This window comes from Helianthus annuus, chromosome 1 (assembly GCF_002127325.2).
Source record: "Helianthus annuus cultivar XRQ/B chromosome 1, HanXRQr2.0-SUNRISE, whole genome shotgun sequence".
NCBI lineage: Eukaryota > Viridiplantae > Streptophyta > Magnoliopsida > Asterales > Asteraceae > Helianthus > Helianthus annuus.
In genome coordinates this window covers 7,853,722-7,863,359 of record NC_035433.2, presented here as the reverse complement: position 1 = coordinate 7,863,359, position 9,638 = coordinate 7,853,722, and positions in this window count along the sequence as shown.

Here is a 9,638-nt window from a genome sequence, read left to right as displayed (position 1 = left end):
TTCAAACGGGTTCAATGCACTAGGAATGCCACCCGATCGAACTACTGTCCGATCGAGTGCCTTCTGCTGAGAACTTGTTTACACTAAGGTACCTAGCCGATCGGGTTGCCGACCGATCGAACGATCGTCCGATCGACCGACCTGAAAGGCAAAGATACTTCAAGGTTTTCAAACGCTACAACAAAAACTTCAAAAGTCAAACCATCATACACAAACACATCATACTCAAAGGAAGAAACAATCCACTCGAACAGCCATCCGATCGGACTCCCGTCCGACCGGACAACTGTCCGAACGGACCGTCAACCGAACGGTCAGCCGTCCGATCGGACGGTCCGATCGGACTACCGTCCGATCGACCAGTTGTCTGATCCATCGACACTTGTTTCCGTTTTACGCATTGCTAATCGTTATACTATCGAACTATTCAGGCTAACCTTACTCTCAAGCGCTCCCTTCAGTCCATCCAACCGCTGTGAGTATACTCGATCCCTTTTTGCTTTATGCACTTTTGGGTGTTACATACGTTACTTATACGAAACCACATCGAACACACTACACAATATTTAAACACTAACCGTTACCGCATGTTATACGTGACTTAATGAATGCTTGTTGTTATGTTTACACATGGAATGCTGTCTACCTGCCTTAACGACGATAGTACTATAGTTTGGACTCAGCACCCGCTCATGCGGGGGTTATTAAGGACAATTATTTGCATGGATTACAGTGGTGATCATGTATTACGAACTGCCTCGGGCAGTCAACCCGCAGTCATTGGTATCGATAGATCCGTGTCGATAATTAACATGCTTCGTTTTCCCCTGTGTACGTGCTGGTTATGCGTAAACTATTTCGAACTCTATATGCTATTATCAAACTTGTATACTCGCCTTTACACTATGTGTATTGACTTTTATTTTAACGTACGTGACAGGTAATTAGGATGCTTATCTGCTAGGAAAGCGAGGCTAGAATAAAGCTCTAGAGCCCAACAAATAGTTGTCTGTAGTGGTCGAATCAAGGGTCTCTAGAAGCAGATAAACAATTGCTATATTTAAATCTGAGTTGTCGGAACATAATTATTTGCCTAGTTTTCGTCTGCAATAATTTGTTTACTGTTTGAGACATGGTATGGGACATGTTACTTTAAATTGAATAGTAATGATAATTGTTATGGAAACTTCTGGACAATCTGTTTCACTCAGTGCCGCGCCCCGATGATTCCGCCATCGGTTGGGGTGTGACAACAATGGTGTAAAACTAAAATGGGATATACCGGGCTAGGACTCGAGTTATAGGAACAAGGGCCAAACCAACCACCCAAGAATGGAATCGTCGAGCGAAGACACTTGACAACCTTCTGGAAGCAGCTTTTCTTGCCACCAGACTTTTCTTCATCAATTAGGATTCTGATGCCGTCACTAAACACATTTCTTAAATTGTAGCATTTTTTTGAGTGTTTATTTTTTGGTGTCTAATCCGCATATATATCACCATTGCTCTTGATTTTCTTGACTGTATATCTCTTAAATGTCAACATATACACGTGTGACTTAGTTTACGAAGATTTTTCAATGCCGAGAACCTCGACCAGAGAGTAAAAAAGGCGTAAGGTTCACAATGGTGTAAAACTAAAATGGGATATACCGGGCTAGGATTCGAGTTACATGAACAAGGGCCAAACCAACCACCCAAGAATGGAATCGTCGAGCGAAAACACTTGACAACCTCCTGGAAGCAGCTTTTCTTGCCACCAAACCTTTCTCCATCAATTAGGAATCTTATGCCGTCACTAAACACATTCCTTAACTTGTAGCCATTTTTTGAGTGTTTATTTTTTTGTGTCTAATCCGCATATATATATCACCATTGCTTTTGATTTTTTTGACTGTATATCTCTTAAATGTCAACATATACACGTGTGATTTAGTTTACGAAGATTTTTCAATGCCGAGAACCTCGAGCAGAGAGTAAAAAAGGCGTAAGGTTCACAATGGTGTAAAACTAAAATGGGATATACCGGGCTAGGATTCGAGTTACAGGAACAAGGGCCAAACTAACCACCCAAGAATGAAATCGTCGAGCGAAAAAACTTGACAACCTCCTGGAAGCAGCTTTTCTTGCCACCATACATTTCTCCATCAATTAGGAATCTGATGCCGTCAATAAACACATTCCTTAAATTGTAGTCATTGTTTGAGTGTTTATTTTTTGGTGTCTAATCCGCATATATATCATCATTGCTTTTGATTTTTCTTGACTGTATATCTCTTAAATGTCAACATATACATGTGTGATTTAGTTTACGAAGCTTTTTCAATGGCGACAACCTCAATCAGGGATTAAAATAAGGCGTAAGGTTCACAATGGTTTTTACCAAAATATGCATCTGCTTTGTGATGTGTGTTCATGAATTGTCCAAACACTCGATATTCAATCTTGTAGGTCCATTTGTGAGCATTACCTAAGGCATTAAAACATCACGCTTAGGTCCATTTGACTTAGTGTATGCTCGATCATAAGATAGAGCTCAACCAGCGCAACTCCGTCTAGCGAAGGCTATGTTGGCATCAGGTCAAAATACCATGTAATTAGCTAACTTCTGACCAAAATTCATGCCGAAATAAAACGGTTAAGACCTTAAAACAAATTTTGCAAGTCACTAACATGTTTGTTGTCAAAAATGTGCTATACATTTTCTTTAACAACAACTAGGTTAGAACCCCGTGTATTACACGGATTGAATAAATGTAATTTTATATACTAAATAAAAAACATTATATTTTTAAAAACCTCATTTATTACACGTGTTGAATAATATAATTTTATATATTAAATAATAAAAAATTGTATTTTTAAGAACCTCGTTTATTGTGTGGGTTGAATAAATGTAATTTTATATACCATACAATAAAAAAGTTATATTAAAAAAAATTGGTATTCACGGGTGGAAAAATATAATTTTATATACTAAATAATAAAAAAATATATTTTAAAAAACTTCGTGTATTGTACGGGTTGAATAAATCTAATTTATATAGCTAATAATAAAAAAATGTTATATCTTTAAAAACCCTGTGTATAACACAGGTTTATCTATTGTTAAAAAATCATTAAAATTATATCTTTAAGAACCTCGTTTGTTGTGTGGGTTGAATAAATGTAAATTTATATAACAAACAATAAAAAAAGTCATATTTAAATAAAAAAAACCTTGTGTATTCACGGGTTGAAGAAATGTAATTATATACTAATTAATAAAAAAAGTTATATTTTAAAAAAACTCCATGTATTGTACGGGTTGAATAAATCTAATTTTATATATCAAATAATAAAAAAATGGTATATATTTAAAAACCTTGTGTATTACACGGGTTTATCTATTGTTAAAAAGATATTTCTAAATCAAAATGGTTTTTTTTATTATTAAATTAGGTTAATACTATTTAAAATTTTTGGTTTGATTAATAAGTTGTTTAATATAATTTCTCATAATTAACAATAATAACATTAACAATAAATAATATGCATGTTTATCTACTGTTAAGTGAAACAATATTTTTTAGTTTAGATAAGATTTTACGATTTGAAGTTAAGTTTATGTCAATAATTTAGGGTTGATAAGATTTATATTAATTTAATTGATATTTAATAATATAAATTAAATAATTATTATCTACAATTAAGGATGGTCTAGAATAATGACAAATGCACCAAAATTTGTTTCTTATATAGTATAGATTCATTGAATTTTTTTACAATAAAAAATAAATATACCACAACCTACATTTTCTAAAAATTAATTAAATCCCTAATCTGAGGCATACACCTCTATAGCTTGAACAACCAAACAAGTTACGTTGAGAATCAAGTCCATAATTTCCGTAAAAAAATAACAAAATCCCTGAATCACGCTTAACATGTGAGCAAGATTAAATAAGCAAATTATATTACAACACATCTTAATTACTTATTAACATATTTTATTATTATGGCAAATTGAATTTAAATAATCTCCACTTTCTCAGTTTAGCCGATAATAATCCTAACTCAGTTATTTGTTGATAATAATCCGAACTAGTCCGCTTTTTGCCGATAATAGTCCGCCGTTAAAAATAGCTTAACGAAGTTAAATTTTTTTTCCGAATTGCAAACCGATGTTTTAGGGATTTTTATCAGAACGAGGATACGAGTCGATTTATGTAAAACTTATCTCGAAACGGTGCTCCAAACGACTTGATTTTTGTTAATTGGAAGTTTAAACACCCGAATTGAAGCACCGTTTTCGTCGTTTACGGCAATATTTCAAGGTAAATTTTACATCAATCAACTCATATCCTCGTTCTAATCAAAAGCCCTAAAACATCGGTTTGTAATTCGAAAAAAATGTTTAACTCCGTTAAGCTATTTTTAACGCAGACTATTATCGGCCAAAAGTGCACCAGTTCGGATTATTCAGAGAAATGTGTTTTTTATATAGATGGGGATGAATGCTATAATGCAAATGCTCTTAGATGTTTTAAAAGCTTTGCCTTTATTTTTGTTAATGGGCCACCAACTCTATGAACAAGTAATATAATCTATATATATATATACATTTTAAAGTTGATTATGTATAGTAATATTTTTTATTATTTAATTATCATTATAATATATATATATATATACATATATATATATATATATATATATATATATATATATATATATATATATATATATATATATATATATATATATATATATATATATATATAGGGGACCGCTAAAATGAAAACCACCTTCAGTTGTAAGAACCATGAGAACTACACCGTACGGGGCGAGTTGGACCAAATTTTTTTTTCATAAACGTAGATGCGTGTATTATAAACACATTTGTAAAAAAAAAATTCAAAAAAAAAATGTCGTGAGTGTAGTTTTGAGCACCACAAGTTTGTGTTTACGGGTACCGTAAATTTTATTTAAAATTTAAATTTTATTTAAAATTTACAGTACCCGTAAACACAAACTTGTGGTGCTCAAAACTACACACACGACATTTTTTTTTGAATTTAAATGTGTTTATAATACACGCATCTACGTTTATGAAAAAAAATTTTGGTTCAACTCGCCCCAGATCAAAAAGTTCTCATGGTTCTTACAACTGGAGGTGGTTTTAATTTTAGCGGTCTCATATATATATATATATATATATATATATATATATATATATATATATATATATATATATATATATATATATATATATATATATATATATATATATTAAAAGCTGGGCATATTTTGTTTTACACTTAAATATTTTTAAATACAGTGTGCTTACCGATTATGGTGTCGCAACGTGCTTATTTGACGTACTTATGTTTATCTACGTCTAAATATAAATTTTATAAAAGAATCTAGAGTAAACTGCAATTTTGATCCTGTGATAAGGTCCAAATTGCACTATTTTACAAAACTAGGTTTATAATCCATGCGCGCGTTGCGGCGCTCTAAACCGAATCGTTCTCGGTAAGAAGATTTACGTACCGGTGTCGAAGTTGTTTGGAATGTATTTATTCAATTCCTTACAATACCGCCGTCACTTACCGGAAGTCGGTATATATCAACATAAATGGAAAATAAAAAATATAAAATCAGTTAGGTTTTCGTTCGAAAACATGTTACCGATCGGAAATATTAGATCGAATTTAAGAATCTAATGACTTCTTAGGGGTCGTAAACATGCAAAATCAGGTGGCGTTGCCATGTTCCGCCGTGGCTCCGCAAACGGGGGCGGTGGCCAGCCACCACTCCCTTAGGATTTTGTTCCTAGACTCTCCCATCGTCTACACAACCTCTCTCTCTTAAACCCTCAGGCGTTGTTCCTTCGGTTAGGGTTGTTCCTTCGGTTGGGGTCGTAAACATGCAGAATTGGGTGGCGTTGCCGTGTTCCGCCGTGGCTCCGCTACCGGGGGCGGTGGCCAGCCGCCACTCCCTCAGGATTCTGTTCCTAGACTCTCTTTTCTATCATTAGACATCTGCACGTCTCAGTATATATGTCACATGCATAACGACATGAGCACACGTGTGAAGTGTGGGTGATGTTGTCAAATAACCATCACTAGGGGTGTGCGAAAAACCGAATTAACCAAAACATAACCGAATTAACCGATAAAACCGAACCAAATTAAAAACGAGTGGGTCGGTTAATGGTTTTTTGAAAACCGAATGTAGCGGGTCGGTTATGGTTATCAATGTTTCCATACCCACCATAACCGAACCGAACCGACATGTAATAAATCTTTATAGGATTTAGGACTTTTCACCAGATTTTTTTTGATATTTAATGTTTTTGATTAAATATTTTTAGTATTTACGGGTTATTTTATATTGTTTTGCGGTTTTGGTTGAATGTTTATTTGAATTTATGAAATATATCACATCACTTTATTTGAATATTCGGTGTTAATATTATAGATTACATGTATTTTTAATACTATGTAATATACTAACATATACAAATATGCAATAACAATTTATTCCATGTTAAAAAATTAACATATTTAAGCAAGGCTAAATACACGGTTAACCAACCACAACCGACCCGCTATAACCATCAAAACCGATTAACCATAACTGCCATAACCAATCGGTTATGGTTATGGTTATCCATTAACCGATATAGCGGTTATGGTTATGGTTTTAAGACAAAGCTGACCCAAAGAGATCCATACACACCCCTAACCATCACCAAACAACATAGATCTAATGAACATGTGCCAGGCAAGTGCTGGCACTATTCATTCATTTCTATTATTATTAGATATAGATTGAAAAGTTTTGCCAAAAACACTCTATGGTTTTTTTTTTTTAATTCGTGCACTTTCAATAAGTTACTTAACTCCATCAATTTTTCAGTTAAGTTAAGGGGTATTTTAGTATTTTTTTAGTGAACTATTTTTTTAAATAAAATATACAAGCCTTATTATAAAATAAAGGGTAAATTGCATTTTTCGTCCTTTATGTTTATATCGGATTGCAATGGATATCCTTTAACTTTAATAATTACAGTCACAATCCTTTATTTGGAAAACTCGTCACACATTTCGTTCTTTAGCGCTAACTTGATTTATTTTAATGGTTAAGTTTGGTCACGTACACCCCATGTGAGGGCAGTAAAGTCATTTTACCCTTGTCTTCTTCCCCATTATAAACCCTTCAAAAGTTTGACCTATTGACAAAGTTGACTTATAACCACACAACCCCTAAAACTCAATAAATTTGTTTCCAAACACCACAAAAACTTTCAGGTTTTAAAATTGGAGTTCTGTGATTACAGATTATGTTTTGACTAAGTCGTCTTCTTCAAACAAACACCATTAGGAATAAAATATTACAATGAGTTCTTCATAACCAAGCAACTTAAATCAGCCCCAACTTTTTTATAGGGATTTCATCTTGTTCTTTCCACATTCAGAATCTACCCAAAATCATCTAAACGTTTACCTTGATCAATACCTACAAAGAAGAAGAGCTTTCATCATCAGAAGAGCTATATTGTACCGTAAACTTCTGAACCGAATTGACCATCGTCCGGTCATTTAACATCCCCACTTCTTTTATTGTTAAATTCAAAAATTAGAGTTTTGTTATTACAATTATGAACAAAAGCCTAGGGCTTTCATTCAGTAGTTATATACGAGTTGATTGGTATCAAAGTTGCCTCAAGTGGTTGCCTGATTCAATGATGGTAACCTGGCCGGAGTTGACTGCGACGAATGCGGAACTCGTCAGACAAGGTCGATTCGAGTAAGTTGGATTGTACACTTTAGCCTAGTGATAGAGATGGTAGTGGTGATCATGGTTGCCGGCGTGTTGGGTGGTGGTGGTGGTGGAGATGGATATGGTCGTGGTTAGGTATGCAACACATGATGCTTTGTATAAATAATACATGCATATACTGATATACATATTATAAATTATAAAAAAATATAAACTAAATAATTAATTATTTTGAAGTTTTTTTATTTTATTTCTTATAATATATATTATTAATGCTTAGAAAGACCAAATTGCCCTCATGTGCAATGCACATGACTAGAGTTAACTGAAAATTTTTAACTAGGTTAGTGTAAAAGGACCTAGCGTGTAATGAGTTTTCCAAATAAAGGATTGCGACTGTAATTATTGAAGTTAAAGGATACCATTGCAATCCGATATAAACATAAATGACGAAAAGTGTAATTTACCTAAAATTAAATAACATAAATAAATAAATGACTGCCAAGTTCAGGTCCTCTCTCTCTCTCGTTCAGATCTAGGAACGAAGTTCAAATCCAGCGAACGGATTATGGTGACGATCATGTGGAACCTAAGCATCCGCTTACAAACCCTATATTGATATCGCCTGGATTGTTTTAGGCTGGGAGATCTATAGATGCTTTGAAACTTTTGAACATATACAATCTGTTGGCGTGACTCCAAATTTCATTACTCACTCTGTGTTATTGGATAGACTGTGGGTATTCATCCTAATGTTGCATTGTACACTCTTCTTATTGATGATTGCTGCAAAAACAGGCAGCTTGGTGTTGTTGCTCTATTTTTTTATTATACTTTGTTCTAGTGACGGAGCTAGCCCATTACTATAGGGGTATCTCGGAATTTTTTTTACCGTGAAATCATACAATAATAAAAAAAGATGATACTAAAATCTTAAACCTACCAATTAACAAATATACAAACTACTAAACTAGAATTCTAGATAAAACAATAATAAAAAAAGATGATAATAAAGTCTTAATCCTGACAATTAACAAATATACAAACTACTAAACTAGAATTCTAGATAAACTATAACATCATCATACAAGAAATCAAACTATCAAAGATTCAAAGGACAAGAAAACTCACAAGAAATCAAACAGGTATGTCGGTCAACAGCGACGCAGCAACCGGTTGAATCGATTTTCAGGCACTGAGGCGTGAGAAGGGCTGAATCGCTGATCGTTGGCTTCTGTCCTATACTCCTGTTCGTGCGATGTTGATTGTTCGACATTTCAACGTTTGGTTTCCTTCCGGTTTCCAATTGCCGACTTATTTTATGGGATATTGGCCTCTAATAATCACAAGTAGATGTCATTGGTCATTAGCAGTCCCACCTTTTTTTATTCACTCTGGCAGTCCCACCTTTCAACTATTTTTCCTCCACCGGTCCTCAGTTAAAAAAACTTAATGGAGTTAAGTTTTTTTTTTCCGAATTACAAACTGATGTTTTAGGGCTTTTGATCAGAACGAGGATACGAGTCCATTGATGTAAAACTTACCTCGAAACGGTGCTCCAAATGACTAGATTTTTGTTAATTGGAAATTTAAACACCCGAAGTGAAACACCGTTTTCGTCATTTGAAACACCAAAGGTTTTACGGTCCGCAAGGACTTGGTCTGGCAAGGATAACCTATAGGGGTGTTACCAAAAGTTTACAAAGGTAATTCAAGTTAGTACATCACCATTTTGAGGTCCAAGTTGGGTGTTTTTCTTAAACTTTCATGCTTGTTCATCTTGTACTTTGTTTCTTGGATTTCTTTGTACCAAACCAAGTTACCAACAAGTTCTATTGTTGGAAGACCTGTGTTGAGGTATGAATTCA